Raw genomic sequence first — 19,801 nt, 5'->3', positions numbered from 1 at the left:
ATGCAAATAATCGATCTCTGTGTGCATTTATTAAAGGATTTTTTGAATAATCAATGAATGCCAAACCGATAGCTCCGTGCATTGATTGCACGCAGAAATCAATTTCGTGTATATTAATAGGCTCTAAGAAGATACCTCGTAGGCTCAGTTGGTTAGTGGCATGCATTTATTACACGCAGTAACCGACACTGCGTATGTTTAATGCGAGGTATTTTTACCAGTACTGACAAGGCCACGTGGCATGATTTCAAACAAAAAAAGTGTAATTTTGTCTGTATCTTCCAGAGATCATTGCGGCCTTTTGAAGCGTGCAAAGATGAGTCAAAACGTGATCCTAGGGCGTAAAAATCAAGGAAACGAATACAAAAAGGGAATTTCATTTTTTTTCAGGACATATAAAAGATCGAACGGCTAAGATTAATCCTCATTACAACGATGATATATTGAGATCTAGCGGTCCGATTGAGCCCAAATTTTTTGGGCAGGTTTCTCTTTCCCCCTTTATGATCCATATGGTTGGAATTGTAAATAGAGGTCGAGAAGAAAGAGAAATTCACTTTTTGAAGCTCTTCCCGAGGATTTGGCCAACAAGGACACAGGAGATGCTTTAGAAGTTGACATATCATTATTTTTCCATTGAAAGTTATAAGTATTCCACTTTTTTAAACTTCTTCTTAAAAGAAAGATTCTATAATGCCATATGATGGGCGAAATGTATATGCCCTTGAGGTTGATTTTGATTCAAGGTCTGGTTTTTAATCATTATTGTACATCGATTTTCATCCAATTTTGCATCTTAGATCGTTCGATTAGGGTTGATCTTCGTCTTTAATCCATTGTCCCCCAAATTCTTCTACTTTCTCTCTCTAGGTTAACTTTTCTATTTTCTCTCTCTAACATTAGAAATTGATGGTTTGAAAGTTCAATTTAATATATAAAGAACCTAAATATAAAATTTCATCCAAACTTTCGTCCTTGTTATGTCCAATTTCAAAACTCCTTTTCTCGATTGTTAATTTCCAATTTTTAATTCACAAAAATCATTTTTAAAAAATTATGTTGATTGGGAAATAGGTTATCCAAATTAATCGGATATTATAATCAATATTATCCTATCTTGAGTGTGTTGACTGAAAACATTACAATCAAAATTAAGTTTCTACTTAATTTTGACTAATTAGAAACAAAATTAAACATGTTAAGGTTTATTAAATCCAAAATTAATTCATTATTGAAGTGATTGATTTTAAATACAATAAAAATTCTTGCTTAGTGTCTCCTTGTGGTTTGACCCCTTGCTTGCTCTATACATTGTATTTAATGATTAATGGTTATTATAAATTTTATTTCATGAGTGTAAAAGCCCAAACAACGATGTATTTACACCCTAATGTTAGGCTTCTTATAAACCATTGAAGATGCGCCCTCAGCATGACTTAGCCAAATCAGCTAAGTCCTGACCCTCTTGCGTAAACCTAACTGGGCTCACTCATTTCGTTAAGCACTCAGCATTGATCCTTAATCGGTTGACCCATTAAGGCCAGCCTAAACGTGCGAATATCTGGCAAGCGATCCAAAGGTTAAACGTAAATATTATTTTTTACATTTAGAAATTGCAAAAAATTAAGAAAAATCATAGAAATTAATATAATTAATTTCTATGATTTGAAAATATAAAAATTTCTAAAATATTTTAATTTTCGTCTTTAATCTTTATAGTGGTTTTCGATATAAGTTGAATTCCAAAAAAATATTATGATTTTATTTTCAATTTCTAGTGTTAATTAAATTAGAAAGTTAGTGTAGAAGTTTTTGCACATTTTAGATGTATTCCTATTTCAATTTAAGTTATAGAAGACTCTATAAATGAAGTAAAAATCCAGGAAAATCCCAAACAAATATATCTATTTCAATTGATTTTATTCATTCCAGGCTTAGTAAAAGTTCTGACATCAAATTTATGCTTTTGTGCGGCTTGACCCCTTATTTCCATACATTAATTATAGAATATTTAAGTGTAATATTGTTGGTTAAGTGTGAATTAAGACAACGGTATCAAATTGCTAAACTTGGACTTTTCAGTGAACAAGGATAAGTGGTGTAATCAGGATCACGTGGATATATGTAGAGACTACATAATTGAGTAACTCTACACAAAATACTTATAAATCTTAGAAATCATAGATGTGATATATGCTTAGGTTATATACTTTGTTGTTTTCTAGGTGGCTTTCAACTCGATTATCAGTCATTCGCTTTAAATAATTTCCTGTTTGTACCTTGGACCAAGGGTAAAAATTTCAACATGCCGCACGTCCTTAAACTACAAGGAAACTAACCCACTTTATGAAAAATAAAATTTTAGGCCACTTTGCATATTTATGAGAAAACTATGTCATGGTATGTGTGATTGCTAAGGGGCAGCCAATCTATGAATAGAGGGTATTTGATGAATCCATGTTGATACTTTAAATAACAAAATGGTTACTGTTTATCACATTATAGATAATGGTCTCTTTTTACTGATACATTTATATACTTTTCAGGCCCAAGAATTATCTTTTAAAATATGTTTTATCATTTTTTAAGGTGTTAAATATTGTCTATAACTGGTTATTGTATTTTGTTTTTAGGTATGAGTTTAAATCAATCAATAAATAAAATATTGTTTTGCTCTATTCCAAAGGCCGGATCAGTGATGTGCAGGCACTTAAGCCAGTCGTACGGACCAGTCATAAACTATTAGAGCCAGCCTGTGGCCAATAAACACAATTATACATAAATGCATCACAATAGTCCACCAAGGCAAGCCGACAAGAAGCACACAGATGCCCTCCTCATAACAAGGCAGTTTTTAAGTGGGTTTTCCTCTCAGCCACCTTATCTTCTCAATGCTAACGTGCGACCATGACATGCATTCCATCATTCATGAATGAAATTAACACAGAACTCGCACGACACTATGTACGTTATCATGCCTTGCGAGCATTTTTAGCATCTACCTCATTTTATCGTTCATGTAATTAATATCTGCTATTTAGGTGATAATATGAGTAAATTAGGAGGTTTGACATTTCACGTGGTCAAACTACTGTCAACTAACCAATTCTTTTGAGTGATGATGTGCATGAACCAATCTGAATAGAGTTGAAGGCTTTATGGGGCAATTGCCATACTGAAATTCTGGCCAAAGTGCATGCTTTATAACTTATTTTTAATGGCTAAGTAATGTTTTTTTAATGTGAGGCAACAAAGTGAAAATGGGGTGTTAACTTTGTCGTCGTTATTTTTGCTTCGATCAAATAAAATGTTTAATTTGTATTCTTACTCAGATAGGTATAGTGTTGAGTAAGGTCATCTCCACAGGGATTGGGCCTTAGAGATAGAATTCAACTAATGAGTAGGAGAGTAGACAAAGAGGTATTTAATGTCTAATAGTGAACAGGGAAGAATTTAATAGTGAGGGAAGTCCTCCCTAAAGATTTTATTTATACATCAAATTTCATACACAGACAGTAGATCTATATTAGTGATTTTAGGAATTTCTATAGAGTTTTTAGAGGTAGAAATATATGTGAAAATGCAGGGGCAAGTATTGAAGTTAAAGTGTTTGATGATAGGCTTAATAGAAGATATTGGATTTTTCTGTATTTATAGAAAGAATGAAATCAATTTTAAGTATTTTTATCATAATATGTATATATATCAAGAAGTATATCTTCCTAGATTTTATTATATATTTTTTAAATTTTCAATTGGTTTAAAAGTATTTCAATATGGGAGTTAAAAGATTGTTGTAAGGAGTTTGCACGAAATGTGTTTGTGGAAATGCCTCATAGGCGATGTTTTACTATTAGGATATCGCTCGAATCGAGTTATTTTGATTTCAAGGAGGTGGATAAAAGAGATGTTTCATCAATCATTGATTATACTTAACTCAAATTCCATTAAACTCCTCTGCTTAAAACTAACCGCTCACCAGATTTCTGCGCCAGCTCGGGGTCGCTGATGGCTCCAGACCCCGCTCTGGCCGCTTCGTCCTTCAAGTAAATTTTTCACTTTCTCTTCTGTTTTTACCCTTTCATATTGTTCTCCCTTCAGGTCACGAGCGTGTCACACTCGTTGGCTGATAGAATCAAGAGGAAGGGAAAGAGAACGAGGATCCTCGACCAAAATCTTATTTCAAAAATGTTATTCAGAATTTGGCAGCAAAAGATAGATTTCCTACAACTTACACCCATTTTTTAGGTCAGGAATGGTCCTAGGACCTTCCTGACCGGATATGGAACAATTCCGACGACATCTCCAGCTAACAAATCTGGCGAAATCTGCCTTCTCGTCGCCGGATTGAAGTCGTCAGCGATGGTAACGGTAGTGGGAGAGGCAATTTTGGTCGAGTCTTTCTCGACCGTTAGTTCTCAGTATTTGGGGGGTTCAACATCTACGATTAAATCATAGCCATGGATTCCTTTTTAATTCGGTGGACCCCTGCTCTTTCAGCTCCCGTCGAGTCAATTCAACGTCTCAATAACCCGTTTGACCAATTCAACGTCCTACGAGGTAAGAAACAACGAAGTGTCCTCTTCTTCACTGCTAGGATCCTAGTTGGTATCTCAATTTATCCCTGCCTCTCGAGAATAAGGTGGCTAGCCTTACTAATACATAATCTACAAGTAGAGGAACGTAGTAGCAAGATGGCACTAGAAGAAATAACAATACTGCAAAAATAACCTGATAGGTCGAAACCGAGAAGTTCATGACGAATGAGTCGCTGCAGTAATGATGCATTGGCTGACAACGCTCTGAGGGGATCGGTGTCCTAAGATTCCAATTGAGTGAATTGAAAATTCAATAAATTAGTGCCTTTTAGGAAAATATTTATCTCCACATTGCCACAACCCACCCACAATATGTAAATAGATATCCAATGACAATAACAAAGAACTCAACATGTTCATTCATGGGAATTCCAGCCTTTCAAAATTGAAATGATAAAATCAGCCATTTTTTTTAAATGGTGCATAGAAGTTAAAGTTACAGCAAAGAAGTTAAAATAAAATCACTGAATGATATTCAAACCTGACCGTGCTTACTTTGAGATGAGAATTTATTACTTAATCTTGATTAATGTCCAATCTCAGACCTCCATTAGTAATATCTTCTAAATCCTCATTTCTTGAATAACATTATACGGATGATATATCCTCTTACCTTCATTTTTAGAATACCATTAAAGAGAAAAATAGTCTAAAGGCGAAAGTACACAAACACCCTTCTAGATGGTCTAAGGTAGATAAAAATAAAATTAGATTACGGATGATATATCCTCTTACCTTCATTTTTAGAATACCATTAAAGAGAAAAATAGTCTAAAGGCAAAATACTAGAATATTACGCCCCCCGATGGGTGAAATGACAGAAATAACCCTCTAGAAATCTAAGGTAGACTACGGGTGATATTCTTGTCAACCATTTTTAGAATGCAATTAAAGGGAAACTATCCCAAAAGCCAAAGACTTAGATACCCCTGGAGGGGTGAAAAGATAGAAATACCACTCCAACACTCAATAAAAATAGATGACAGGCGATATGCATAAAAAGACATACCTGTGAACCTTTCCTCCAATCTCTCTTCTCAATCTCAGGTAGCATTTTTCTGGAATACCTTCCCATTCCAAGAGGACCAGGATCATCGAAACTGAAATAATAAAAAAATAAATAAATAAACCACATATGAGAGTATAACTTAAAGAAAAGCTGAAAGGCATCTCCAATAAGAGGGAAAAAAAACAAAAAATACAAAAATCAAACGAAACTGTTCTCACCAATCAATATAGCTAATGTTGGTTTCCATCAGATATCTATACACAAATTCAAATTTTTGCAAAGGAACACAACTGTGGAAATAAGAGAGAAATTATAAGTCAGATAATATGCACCAAATGCGAGAAATTTCTCTCTATAATGGTATTCTAAAAATGGTATTCAAAATTTTGCAAAGGAACACAACTGCGGAAATAAGAGAGAAATTATAAGTCTGATAATATGCACCAAATGCGAGAAATTTCTCTCTTTAATGGTATTCTAAAAGTGAGCAGAATTTCGAAATTACCTCTCAGAGAATAGAACAAAGTGCTGGTTATCAGGATCTTGAAGTGCATTTGCCAAGAGCCTTTTCTCCGCATCAACCATTGAAATCTCCCCCCCAACTTACCTCCATCATGACAAAAATGCAAATCTACACAAGAAAAACAACACTGAGTCGATTAGATACTATGATTATGAATTAAAACAAGAAATGTATGATATGTAATACATCCATTACCTGTAGGTTCACAAATAACAATAAAGTAGGATAGGGGATATAGATCTAATGCGAAGATGGATCTAGGCTTGCACTGGAAGGAGGGTAGAGGACGAGGCGAGGTAGAAGTTCCGGGGGTAGAGATGTGAAACAGGAAGGATTCGAGAGGAGGCCCAGCAGAGGGGTAGGGATCAGACAAGGATGAGTCGTTTGAAGACGCGGTGAGGTAGAGAAGATCACGAGGGTCGGGAATCATTGAGGGAGAGAGGGATACCAGACCTAGACGAGGAGAGGGGAGACAAGAACACTACTTCATTCTTCTTCTTGGCTGCCCTCCTAAAGGGAGGGCATCCCTATTTAAAAGGAAATACATAATACCCAAATGATTGAAATGCTCTTGTGGGCTAACATGACAAAAATACCCCAAGATAGGTTGAGGATCCTATCAAGGATCTTATCAGGATCTCATGTCACCAGCACACAAGACAGCAAGCTGCATCAGTGTCGACAGCTTTCTGATTGAAGCCTGTAGGATGCTCAAGCACATGTAGGCAATGCAATCTGGAGGCACATATATAAATGTCGTCCCCTGCCAAAACAGGGAGCAGTTGGCTCGGCCCACGCCAGACCAAACCACCGTAGCTCTTAAGCCCTCCAATGCAGAAAGGAGGGCAGCCCTGGTTTCCTGGCAAGTGAACTCACTGTCTCCTGTCGCAGACGATCGTTCCTGCACGAGGAGCAACGATCACTTCAACACTTGGCATCATCCACTCTGTCATGTTGCTCTCTTTCCTCCCTTCTCTTCAACTCCTCCCTATTTCACTCTCATCCTCATCACTCCCTGAGATTTGAACACGGCAGTCGAATGTGAATTAGAATTATCATTCTGGTGATATACTGAGTACATTAGGTTCTACTAGTAGGATGCAGCAATCTTGATTATCCCCTCAAGCCTGATGTGGCTCCAAAAGTCTGTTGTATAGCATAAGGACCAAAATATTTGGGGGCTAGTTTCTAAGCCCAAGTCTAGGGTAAACCATGTGGCCTTCAGCAAATTGGAGGTCGTGCCTACGGTTATCTGCTTTAACTTTTATGATAGACTGCACGTGTGACGATTTCTGCTTAAGAGTGTCTCTCGAATAAACTGTCTATTGATTCCAATGAAGAGGACTGCATCCCATAATGCAGAAATCTGGGTGGATCACGATTGTAAACCACATTAAATGGAGTTGTCCTCAAAGCAGAGTGGTAAAAGATGTCATATGAGTATTGCCCAATGCAGCCATCGTGACAACTTTTCTGTTGTTTCTGAAGTGAAACATCTAAGATATACTTTTAGAGATCTGTTAACCACGTCCGCCTGTTCATCAGTCCAAGGATGATACCAGGAGCTCATCTTAAGCTGCATTCCCAGTTGTGTGTGTAGCTTTCTCCAGAATTTGCACGTAAATATATTGCCTTGATCTGAGAAAATTGAGGTTTGACTACCATGGAGCCTCACCATTCCTCATACAGATTTCTCTGTCACCGATGGGGCAATGAATGGGTATGTGAGGGGTATAAGGTGGCAGTATTTACTTAACCTTGCTACGGCCACCATGATGCAATGGAAACCTTGTGAAAGTGCCAGTCCCTAAATAAAATGCATCAATACGTCATACCGATCTCTTTCAGGAATTGGTAATGGTTGAAGAAGTCTTGCCACAGTCAACGTTGATACCTTGTGGCAGATATGACACTGGTCCACCTATTTTTGAACATCTCTCTTCATGATCCTCCTGTATAAATCTTGCATAATTCTTTTATTTATCCGCAAGTACACAGTATGGGCCCACACCACTGAGTCGTGGTAATCTCTTAACACATCAGTCAATCAGGCTCAAAATAGGTAAGAACACCAATCTACCTTTATACAGCAAGGTTTCATGGTCATACTTGAACCTTGGGTGGGTTTCAGGATCTTCCTTGAGTTTCTTGAGTACCTCCCATCCTCAGCGGGATATTCCTTTTCTAGAAGCTAGAACTCTGGAGAAGCTAAAGTCAACGGGAAAAGATAGTTAAACCAATACAGTCTTCAACCCTAATTAAGGTTAGCGACAATAAACTTATAGAAAAAAAAGTGAGAGTGTTAATGGTTTAGTACATGAGAAGATAAGAAATAAATAAGGCTATGGTTAACGCACTTCTTTAATCGTCATGTGCCTCTACATGAGGCGCTATTCTTTCTTCAGCAGCAATGACCGTATTTCTATTTCTCAACTTCTTTCTTTGATACTGCCTTATTGGTATCGTAACAGGAGCAAGGGATTAAAAACCCTAGAAAATCAGCCGCATAGCTCACCTGATGTGAGGGTCTCTTCTGCCTTTACAGGCTGATAAACTCTTGTACAAATTCATAAAACCCCTAATGAAATAGAGAATAAGGATTCTACCTTTCCATCTACCAAACTCCAAGGAAACCATAATTGGTCATTCATGTTAGACTTATTAAGAATATAAGGTATTTATTTTTTTATTTTATTTTTTTTGAAGAAAATGTGGAAGACCAAAAATATAGGGTATTAATATCATTTGGACCGAATGGATTCCCCCCAAAATGTTGAATGGGCCTTCTGTGATAAGTTTGGAAAGTGATAGAGTCATGCACAGGACTATCACTTTCCAAGTAATTCCCATTGTCATATTTCTTCAAAAAAAAAAACAAATTGTCATAAGGAGGTTCACAACTGAAATATTCAAAATACCTGATCGCTGCGAATGTCGCTGTTCACAAACAAGGAACTGGCATGCACTGGCTTTTCCCTTGATGCGTGCACGTAAATGGAATATCTTCCTTCGTGACCCTATGAATTTGACCCAAAAAAAGGTATCAAAATTGCTTTCCATGACATTGTTGAAAGATCAACACTTAACCAATCAAGTAACTAATAAAGGAGAAAACAACTAGACACAGATCTGAAACTAGAAAAAGTGAAGCAGGAAAAAACCAAAGTAATGAGGAAAATATCCCAAAACCGCATCAAGATCTTGTGGAAGGTCTTTCTTGGGGTAAGAATGCACAATTTTGAGAGAGTTAAGTCCAATAGTAAACCCAATGTATCACATACAAGACCCCAAAAGTAGACCAGAATCTATGGATAAACTGTGGCTTCTCCCTAGGGATGATCGAGCTGCTTCTGACATCTTGAAAAAGGACTCCTCCTTTCTCAGTAGTGCTTTATTTAAAGGCTTTCCATACATGAGAACTTATCTGCGCATGCATCTAACAGATGGATCTTTCTCTTGAAAAGAACATATCAGATGACAGCATCAACTCATGATTTTATTATTCAATAGAATTCAATCATAAGCATTATATTATTCAATTCGTTTTAGTTTTACAGTACCGGCCAAGTTAAATCACAATATTATTCTATCATATTGAGAAAACAGAGATACTATGATCCATATCATAATGAAATCAACAATGAAAAATGGAATGAGGTAGGAAAAAACAACTTACAAAAGTAAGTAGTGTTTGCCATTACCAACAACTGAGTAAAATCACTAGTTATCATTGTTCCCACCATTTGTCCATGTCAGGATATGATGATGATGACAATGGTGATAAAAATCCTAAGATTGGCATCATCATCATTTGCCTGAGGTAGGATGGCTATGGCTATGACAATGACAGGTTCGGGGATGGCCATGACGATTTTTTTCATTGTCCATAAACAATTGGGATAAGTAATTAAATTCAAATAAAAATAAATTTTACCGGGAAAAACTTTTCCCACAGTTTCCAAAAGGCAACGTCAAGAAAAGAAATGCAACTTTGAGAGTTGATACATGAACTAGAGGGAGAAGAAGAAGATTGTGGAAAACAGGATTGGCAGCAAGCTCTTCATCTATGTACTCTTTGACAGGAGCAGGTGGAAGCCAATCCATGAAGGGAACACAAACGCTTGATCCAAAAAAGTAGCAAGCTGTGTACTTCTCAGAGGGGAAAACGTAGACCCCAATCAATGACAGTGATGCCACCGTAACCAATACAATGATCCATACTGGCTTTCTTGATTTGGAACGCTGATGGGCAGTGACTGTGCTCTGTAAATTCTGTGCACGACTTTGTCTTGCAGCTTCTGCCTTCATCGGAAGAATGCGTTGCAAGACACACTCCCAACTAAATCAACATTTCTCTTCTACGTAGCTCCTCAAGTGACACACATTTAACGCCCAAGTAGCATTTCCATGGACCATAAACGGGGGCGCACACTGAAAGAAATAGTAATAAATATGAAAAAAGTTAGTCCAATTGACCAAGAGATGATAATAAACCATTGGATAAGGGAATAGAATACTGGAATGTCATACAGCAAAGCATATAGTAAAAAGTATATAGTACAGTGACTTTTTTTAAGTGTGGAAAAAACCATTTTAGGTTTAACCTGTCGATGAAGCAGATAACAGTAGATTTTCACATATCATCCTCACCATGTGATTCTGTACACTAATTATTAAAGATTTTATAGAAATATTGAATTTAGGTGCATATAATTTATATGAGCTTGAAGAAAACATATGTCAAATGTATTTCAAATAAATGTAGATGTTATCAGGTATAATACATTTTTTCCTTTCCTAATGTCCGTAAAAATAAATAGTTTAAGAATATTGTTTTGAAATAGAAGACAAAACAGCACTTTTCAAAAAATGGCTTCACCTTTACAACAATGGGCCCTAACCCTTTTATAGGGTTTTGGTATCTCGAAATTACATGAGAGTTCTAGAATTAGAACTTTCTAGATAATGGGCTTAACTCATACAGGCCCACTATACGTTAACAATAGAAAGAAATATAAGAAAGAAAGAGAGAGAGAGAGAGAGAGAGAGAGAGAGAAATAGAGAGGTGTCAGCTGACACCCCCCCTCAAACTGGTGCATGAAGACTCCGAATGCCTAGTTTGTTGCTGAGCCTTCGTAATGTTGCTCTTGTGACTCCTTTAGTCAGCATATCAGCTCTCTGATCGGAAGATGGTACATAGTCCAGACTGATAATTTTCTGATCTATTTTCTTCCTGATGTAGTGTCGATTAATTCCCAAGTGTTTTGTCCTATCATGATGAATAGGATTCAAACATATACCAATGGCTGACTTGCTATCACACTTCATCTCAGCAGGTTCTGCACTTGGAAATCCAATCTCTATTAATAAGTTTCTCAACCATACTGCCTCACAAATTCCCTTCAAGAGAGCTCTGAATTCTGCTTCTGCACTGGATAGGGCGACGTCTGACTGCTTCTTACTTTTCCACGTCACTAGGTTTCCTCCCAGGAATGAACAATAAGCAGAGGTTGAACTTCTGTCCACCATTGATCCTCCGAAGTCTGCATCCGTTAATACTTCTAGCTTTAGTCCTCTATTTCTCCTAAACAGTAACCCATGTCCAAGAGTGCCCTTCAAATATGCTAACACTCTATGTGCTGCTTGCCAGTGGGAGTCTCTTGGATCCTTCATGAATTGACTGAGGATTCCAACCACATATGCAATATCTGGCCTGGTGTGATTCAAATATATATGTTTCCCGATGAGTCGGCCTTTGTCTACAGGTGAATCTTTCTCATCTATCTTAAGTTTGGAGTTTGGGTCGATTGGGACCACTGATGGCTTACAATCACTCATGCCCGTTTCCTTCAAAAGGCCCATTATATATTTATGTTGTGAGATAAATATGCCTGTCTTGGAGTAGGCTACCTCAATTCCCAAGAAGTATCTCAACCTTCCTACCGATTTAACCACAAATAGCTGAGCTAACTTTCGACTTAAATGCAGATTGGCATCCTTGTCATCTCCTGTCATAATGATGTCATCTACATATACTAGAAGAATTGATGTCTTACATGAAGATCCCCTTTTTATAAACAGAGCATGATCATTGTAGCACTGATAATATCCCAGATTTCTCAAGCTTCCAGAGAATTTGTCAAACCATGCCTTCGGAGACTGCTTTAGTCCATAAAGAGATTTCTTCAGCTTACACACATTCATATCTTCATCTTCGTAATATCCAGGTGGTAGCTTCATATACACTTCTTCTTCCAAATCCCCATTCAGAAATGCATTTTTCACATCATATTGGAACATCTCTGAATTAAAGTTGGCTGCTAAAGCAATTAATACCCTGACAGTGTTCATTTTAGCTACTGGTGCCAACATTTCATCATAATCAATCCCATACTCCTGTGTATATCCTTTCCCAACGAGTCGTGCTTTATATCTCTCTACTGATCCATTTGATTTATACTTTACCGTGAAAACCCATTTGCACCCTACTGGTTTCTTGTCCTTTGGAAACGTCACAATTTCCCACGTACCATTTTTTAGTAAAGCACCCATTTCGGAACATTTACCATCTCAATGGCCATTAAGAATGCCTTGTAATCCTTGCTGACACCTTGATAGTTAACATAATTCGACAATGAGTATTCCTTTTTCTGAGTACACATACATTTCCCTTTCCTTAGAGCAATGGGCCAACCAAGATCATTGTTGTTCTGTGTTCTTGAATCTGTCAGTTCCTTTCTTCCGTCTTGAGGGATATTTTCCTGATCCATTTCCAACTCCTGCATGTGCTGTCCACTTCTATTCCTTGGTTTTCTACTCCTTAGATTCCCCCCCTTAACTCATCACTCTCTTGTTGTTCTTCTTCTTCTTATGGTTCTATCAAGTTTTCTTCAATTGGCTCCATGTCATACATGGTTCCCCAATTATCTTCTATTGGTACATGTCTCTGTTCACTTCCTTGGCTTGAGACTCCTGCATGCGCCTCTTCCTTGAAATATACTTCATCCTCGTGAAAGGTAACACTTGCTGAAATAAAAAATTTCCGGCTAGGAGGATGGTAACATCTATAGCCTTTTTTTGTTGAGGAATATCCAACAAACACACACTTCACTGCCCGAGGACTAAATTTATCTTTTGGGTTGTCATCATGAACAAAGGCTGTACATCCAAAGATTCTTGGTGTAAGTCTTAATTTTAGAGGTAACGATGGAAATTTCTCACACATTAAATCCAAGGGGCTCTTGTTCTTCAGCACCTTTGAGGGTAGTCGATTTATTAGGTGCACTGCTGTAAGTACTGCTTCACTCCATAAGTAGCGCGGAACCTTGGTGTGAATCATTAAAGCCCTAGCCATCTGAACTACATATCCAATCTTCCTTTCTGCCACCCCATTTTGTTCTGGTGTATATACACATGATGACTGATGAATTACACACTTTGTTTTGAAGAATGCAGATAGTGTCTCGTTGAAAAAATCCCTTGCATTATCAGATCTAAAACATTTAATTCTGGAATCAAACTGTTGTTCAACCATTTGGAAAAATTCTTTCACTTTATAGGATACTTATCCTTTGGTCTTCAAGGGATAGACCCAGGTTTCCCTGGTGCAATCATCTACAAGGATTAAGAACCATCTATCTCCTGTAATCGAAGGGTTTTTAGTGGTTCCCCATATGTCACTATGTATTAATTGAAAGGGGTTTTCTTTCATTCCACTTACTTCACTAAAGGATGCTCTTTTATGCATTGCAAGTTGACATTTTTCACATTTAAACTGGTTTCTCAAGGTTTGAAATTGAAGTTTGGAAATAGTTTTGTCAAAAACTCAAACGACGGGTGACCTAGTCTACAATGCCATATTCTAAGTTCTTCGGATCTTCTACCTTTTTCCATTGATGTATCCCATACTCCTGTAGTCATAGCGCTTTTGTCTTCATCTTCTAGAAACAGCAGCCCACCTCTTTCTTCAGAAGCCAAAATCTTCTGTCCCGTTCCCTTTTCAACCAAAAAACACCCTTTGTCAGTTATGTTAACATCTATATCTAGATCCTTAACCAATTTTTGGGGAGAGATTATGATATGAATCTCCCTAAAGTATACAATAGAAGAAATAAATCGATATTGACTATTACAGACGACAGTTATGACAGTTATTTACAGAATTCGTTGGAATCTTGTTGGGTATCAAAACAACTCAACAATACAACTGAAGTACCTGAAGAAGCACATCCAACTGAGACATCCTTTCATGAAGAATCCAAAGGAGGCCTCCAACAGACACCACCCTTGGACATGTTCGAAGAAGCAAGTGAAGAATAACTGCTTAGGTTGTGCAGCATAAATAGGTGTAAGATATATAAGTATGAATTAGGAAAAGAAACTCTCAAGAAGAAGTGGGAGACTTTCCTAAGGCTCTTAAGAGGCTCCTAAGAGATTGGGAGACAAATTAATCGTCTTGTAAGATCGCTCCTGTACCAGGGTTTGTACATTGTACTTGTAATTGTATTAATATAAATATATATTGTTCGTTGTTTTTGTCTTGATTGCATCACTCAGAGAGTACTGTATCAGATTAACTGGCACATCAAACTTGGAACATGAAGAACATTCTTCATAAATCCCAGATTTCAAAACTTGACAATACCAATTCCAGCCACATGGAGGATTTCCCCCCCTATAGTGAATACCCTTTTTCTTCCAGGGCATGGGGCATATTTCTCAAATTTCTTGCGATTCGGAGACATGTGATCTGTAGCCCCAGTATCCACAACCCAATAACTCCTAACAAAAGAAAGATAAGCACAAGACTCACCTGAAGTGGCCAAGGACGAGACACTGATTTGGCCTCTTAGTTCATCCAGGATTTCTTTCTTGAGAGCTTTAATTATGTCGCTGTTTCCCTTCTCTTTTTCCTCTCCTTCTTCCTTCTTGGATTTTCGACCTTCTTCCTGGCAGCTGTCGGCTTGCCCATTGTATGCTTTGTCACCCTTCTCAGGCTTGCCATGCTTTGCCCAGCAAGAGTCTTCTACATGCCCCTTTTTACCACAATAATTACATAATATATTAGGTCTTTTTGGTCCTCTCCAATCGCTTCTGTCACCTAGTCCCTGGTTTTTCTTGTAGGTAAATCCTTTTTCTCCTTGATTTCGATCCTTTGGTCCCCTTGACCTAGTTAAGAGACCAGCTCCTTCCTCTGTTTTCCCTTTGGGATTGAGGCCTCTGAGAGACTCTTCATCAAGCACATTACAGAGAGCTTCCTCCAGGCTAGGAACCTTTCCACATTCAAAACTTAGCTTCTAAGTGTATTGTACTCCAGCTTCAGACCCAAGAGAAACTTAAACAATCTATCTTTATTGGTGTATTCCCACACATCCTCATCTTTCACTGGCCTTAGATGATCCAACTCTGCCCACAAAGCTTGAAGTTCCTCGTAGTATTCAGATACTGGTATTTCTCCTTGTTGAGTAGTCCAGATCCGATGCATTAATTCGCAGCTCCTATATGTTGTGCTCTTCTTTAAATAGGACCAGACCTGACAAGCAGTCTTCATGTATTTCACCTTGGGAAGTTGGTCATTTTTCATGCCTGTCTTCATGTAAATTAGGGCAAGCATGTCATCCTTCTTCCACTTTTGATATCCAGGATCTGAGGAATTCATCTCAATCTCTAAATGATCCTCCAGGCCCTTTAAGCTGAGGGTCAACTCCACAATTTGACCCCATTCTTCAAAGTTTCTTCCATTTAACTTGAGGGATTCCGGTACAGGAGGAATCATTGAGGAATTGACATAGGATTCCTCACTGATTTCATCTGTGCCTTTAACCCCCTTCATATTCGATATCTCCCTTTCTACAGACATAGTTTTAGTTAAGGAGCAAACACACCTGGATTCTCCAGCAGTAAGTCAACCTCCTTGCCGATGCCCCTGACCGACGGTAGCAAGTCAACCTCCTCGCCAATGCCTACGACCGACGGTATTTCCTCTCGCCAACAGTGCCTCTGCTCGCCGACGGTAGGTCGGATTTCTCGCCGGCGATGTTTTTCCGTGTCACCGACAATGCCTTCCAACTTGAACTCCAACGTAAATGATTCTTGAAATCACAAACTTAAGCTAGGGTTTTCTCCAACCCGAGCTCTGATACCATGTTTTGAAATAGAAGACAAAACAGCACTTTTCCAAAAATGGCTTCACCTTTACAACAATGGGCCCTAACCCTTTTATAGGGTTTTGGTATCCCCAAATTACATGAGAGTTCTTGAATTAGAACTTTCTAGATAATGGGCTTAACTCGTACATGCCCACTATAGATTAACAATAGAAAGAAATATAAGAAACAGAAAGAGAGAGAGAGAGAGAGAGAGAGAGATAGAGAGGTGTCAGCTGACAAATATAGAACCTCCAATACAGGAACAATTGAAAAGATGAATCTTGACTCCACTCTCACTCAGATAGGTCTGTCATTGTGGCATCAAACATATATTTATGGTTCATTTTCACATTATACTTAGGCTCTTTGAGATGCGCCTTAGTGGGGTAACTTTGAATTGGGGTCCTCTTGGATATACTGCTTTTGAAAATAACAGCATTCAAGCCACAACTTGATGGGTGATCATTTTAAAATATTTTAAAGATATATAATCTCATCAACTATCCAGAGGAAGATATTGTTTGATGGTTTTTTTACTTCCTTGACACTTGTGAAACTCGGGAATATATTCCAAGAGGTCGCATTATTAATTATGCATTGAATCCACGTTCACTGCACCACAGTTGCCATTCTCGCATGGCTAAAAGAACCTATTACTTTACGACCATATCTTCATCACCATCGGAGATCTCATGTACACAGTGATCATGATGGAGCGCATCACATAGTCTATATCTTCTAAGTATGTCTTCTTGCAATCAGACCCAAGAATCTTTGCACTATATGATCCCTTTAGTCAACAGTTATTTGTAAAGCCTTTCAGCAATTTTGTAATACATGAGTTTGACTCCACTATCCACTCAGTGTTTCCATCAGAGCAGGCCAAAGTCCCTATCTAAATTTAGATTGATAACCTCAGATCTCCACAAATCCATGATTACGAGCCAGCACGATTGACATCCCTGAGTTGGACTCGATATTTGGCGTTTCTCTCCCTTAAACATGGGAAATGAAGCTCATTACTATTATATCTACTCTCGTCAGTTACTGAACATCAACAGGAGAATGAAATACAAAGAAAATTTGAGCATCTGGTCCGAGGTTGTAAATTTTGTTCGTGTTGGGCAAGATGGCAGTAGGATCAACACTACAACCAAACACGGGAAAGGTTTAAGAGAAAAAAAAATTCACAATTATCACCACGAATAAACAATCAACAAAACGTCTGTCAAAGAATTTAACAAAAAACAGCACCATCAATGGATTCCACAAGCAGAAAACCACTAGTACGTTTCTATGTCACCGTTCGATCGGCACGTAATTCAACCGTATCTTCAAGAAACAGAGCCTACCTCTTCGGAGCCGCACTTCTCCAGTAACCGATCAACAACAGGCCACACCACGGCCCCAAAGACCTGAAAATTTTTCAAGCAAACCGTGAAACCAGCGAAATAACAACGAAAAACAATTCAACCAGCAAAAATGCGCATCAGCGGACAACGAAATAGAAAGAAATGGAAGCAGACGCGGTGACACCATTCAAATAAAATTTCAAAAATGAAAAAAAAAAAAACGCAAAAGACGAGATTCAAAGGAACAGACCGAGCAGCTCAACGCGTTTCATCAGATCTCAAGATTTCGGTATAGGAGACCGATTAGAAACTCGTCCGCTGCTGCTAGTCGACATCAGTAAACTCTTCGACTGTTGCCTCTGTCCAGTATTAAACGCCGCTCCATCTCAAATCCCGGCCATTACCCCTGTAACGACTTTAAGCTATGACCAACTTCGGGGTAGAATGGTCATTTCCAATACCAACTTCCGCAGTGAAACGGAACCCCCCTTATCGATAATTATAAACTAGGTTACCGTGGTGACGGGCCGGATGACGTGATGAATCATGTATTTTTACGACTTTGAAATCTGAAGAAAAACATTCATCTCCAGCAGCAGCGGACGAGTTGGTATTGTTCAGAAAAAACATTATTAAAATTTGAAGAAATTTGAAGAATGGTCATTTCCAATAGGAAGAAAAAACAACTAGAAATATTAAACCTCAGGACCCCGATCCCCTCAGAACGTCGTCAGCCAGTGCATCATTACTGCAACGACTCATTCGTCACGAACTTCTGGGTTTCGACCTATCAGGTTATTTTAGCAGTATTGTTATTTCTTCTAGTGCCATCTTGCTACTACGCTCCTCTGCTTATAGATTATGTATTAGTAAGGCTAGCCACCTTATTCTCGAGAGGAGGGATAAATTGAGATACCAACTAGGATCCTAGCAGTGAAGAAGAGGACACTTCGTTGTTTCTTACCTCGTAGGACGTTGAATTGGTCAAACGGGTTATTGAGGGCCCGATTGAAGGGTAGCCCTCTCCAATCCTTCAATTGGTCATCAGTCTAGTCAGCAATTGCTGTCTGTTCCATATTAAATTTGAATGCTGCCGCATCCATTCATACTCCTTGCCTTTATTTCTCGTCATCTTTTCAATTGTGGTGTTACTGGAGCCAACCAATCCCATCAGCCGTGTTACATAAAGAGTTAATGAGAGCTAAAGATGTGTAATTAAACAAAATAAATGGAGTTATTATGCATTATAAATAGTTTTCTTCCATTGCATAAGGTCTATAAACTTTTATTCTGGCACAGGAAGGTAAAGTCAATTTAGTGGTGTTTTTGAGCTTCATACTGGCGCTTAGAAGTACATGTAGCGGTAGAGTTGAAAGAGATGTAAATAATTATTATAGAGACTACTGGTAGGAATAGGCATATGATGGATTAAAGGGTTAAGATGCAAATAGCTACTAGGAGAGAAAAAATAAGTAAATATTAAATAAAATAGAAACAACACTAGGTGAGTATAGAAAGGTCGGAATCACAATGAGAACATTTATCTATATTTTATACTGCTATTTGAATACTTTAATTAACATACACACAGATCATTGGCCGAATACGATATAGGTTGATCCAAGCTTATACAAATGTTTTAGGACTTATGTTGAGATATATTTGAAGGCAGATAGTGGATAATTTTTGGAGAAACACAAGTATCCAAAACATCTTTAATGAAATACATTAAATAGAATTTAGAATAATTTATTACTTTTATTGAATTTTCTTGATTTTCAAAGTGTTATTTTCCATTATATTCTATTTAATGAAACTCGTTGTCGGTAGTTTTGAGATTATTCAATCAAAATACAAACCTGCACTAAAAACTTACGAATCTGAGCTAGTGACAAGCACATATCGTCTCCAAAGGGAATGGTTAGTAAGACTTTAGTGTTCTGAAGAGACGGATAATTGAGTTGAGTTGAGATACTTATTAATCACAAAATCAAGTGACAAGATAACTCATAAGACAAAAAGTGCATACGTCGTCATTATTTCCTAGATTAAACAATACATGTTCAAAGGTTCGATACTAACAATAGATTTAAGTAAGGTTCGAAAGACATGGAGTCAAAAATTAATTGGAATATATCTCCTTATTATGGTATCCATCCAAATTTTAGTAA

The 19,801-nt window shown here is 37.7% G+C and overlaps 1 pseudogene across 1 annotated transcript; it reads right to left on the bottom strand.

The window, feature by feature from the left end:
* Positions 1 to 4,173: 4,173 nt before the first annotated feature.
* Positions 4,174 to 18,154, bottom strand: LOC144708928 (uncharacterized; annotated as a pseudogene). The gene is made up of 9 exons (XR_013582902.1): positions 17,881 to 18,154; positions 17,631 to 17,693; positions 14,014 to 14,125; positions 10,065 to 10,561; positions 9,042 to 9,147; positions 6,113 to 6,206; positions 5,826 to 5,897; positions 5,608 to 5,698; positions 4,174 to 4,819 (listed from the first exon to the last, which is right to left on the bottom strand). The product of XR_013582902.1 is annotated as an uncharacterized LOC144708928 (transcript).
* Positions 18,155 to 19,801: the final 1,647 nt, after the last annotated feature.

This window comes from Wolffia australiana, chromosome 10 (assembly GCF_029677425.1).
Source record: "Wolffia australiana isolate 7733 chromosome 10, ASM2967742v1".
Taxonomy (NCBI): domain Eukaryota; kingdom Viridiplantae; phylum Streptophyta; class Magnoliopsida; order Alismatales; family Araceae; genus Wolffia; species Wolffia australiana.
Note: the sequence above shows the minus strand (reverse complement) of the source record. Positions and strands in the feature narration are given on the sequence as shown.